A 1,276-nucleotide genomic window follows, 5' to 3' on the forward strand; every position below is an offset into this window, starting at 1 on the left:
CCCTAACTGTCCTCTACAGACTGTAGTGTGTTTGAAGACCCTAACGTCTCTACGACCGTATGTGTTGAAGACCCTAAACACTGTCCTACAGACCTGTATGCTGTTGTGAAGCCTTAACTTCCCTACAGACCTGTATGTGTTTGAAGAACCCTAAACTGCTCGTACAGACCAGTATGTGTTTTGAAAGACCCTAACGTCTCTACAGACCTTGTATTGTTTGGAAGGCCTTAACTGTCCCTACAGAACCTGTATGTTTGAAGACCAACGTCCTCAGACTGTGTACCACTCCTACAGACCTGTATGTGTTTGAAGGCCCCTAACTGTCCCTACAGACCTGTAGTGGAACCACTGTCTCAATTTTTGGAAGGCCTTAACAACTGTCCCTTACAGACCTGGTATGTGTTTGAAGACCCTAACTTCCTACAGACCTGTAGTGTTTGAACCATTTACGACATTGGTTGACCCATAACTGTCCCTACAGACCTTGTGTTAAGCACTGTCTACTGTATGTTTGAAGACCCTAACTGTTCTACAGACCGTGTATGTGTTGAAGACCTCTTGCCAGGGACTGAGTAAGTAGTTCAAACAGTAAGAGGATGTAGTCACGACCTGCCCGATCCAGAATCTGTTCGGTGGGGTGGGAATGCCAGACGTAGCTCGTAAACGTGGTCACCAGGTTTTCTGATCCACAGGGGGTTCTCCTGTTCTCTGGCCGTCTCATTCATCATCACTAGAACACACAGGGACCATTATTACGGACGTCTGCAGCACAGGCGTTCTGTTCACTGGGTGGTTTCTCCGTGTTCTGCTGGGCCCGTCTTCATTCATCATCACCTAGAACACACAGGGGACAATATACAACGTCTGCAGCACAGCGTTTCTGTTCACTGGGTGTGGTTTCTCCAGTTGTTCTGGCTGCGGCCGTCTCATTTCGTCATCACCCTAGAACACCACAGGGACGATATTACAACCGTCTGCAGCACAGCGTTCTGGTTCACTGGGGTGGTTCTCCATGTTCTGCTTGGGCCGTCTCATTTCAACATCACCTAGAACACACAGGGACAATATTACGACGTCTGGCAGCACAGCGTTCTGTTCACTGGGTGCGCTTCTCCATGTTCTGCTGGCCCGTCTCAGTCATCATCAACCTAGGAACACACAGGGACAATATTACAACGTCGGCAGCACAGCAGTTCTGTTCACTGGGCTGCGGGACAAACGCGTTAGAGCACTAGGTTAGGGAAAGCATGCACCCCGATTCTCATCTCTCTCTTTT

This window comes from Salvelinus sp. IW2-2015, unplaced genomic scaffold, assembly GCF_002910315.2.
Source record: "Salvelinus sp. IW2-2015 unplaced genomic scaffold, ASM291031v2 Un_scaffold3628, whole genome shotgun sequence".
Classification (NCBI taxonomy): domain Eukaryota; kingdom Metazoa; phylum Chordata; class Actinopteri; order Salmoniformes; family Salmonidae; genus Salvelinus; species Salvelinus sp. IW2-2015.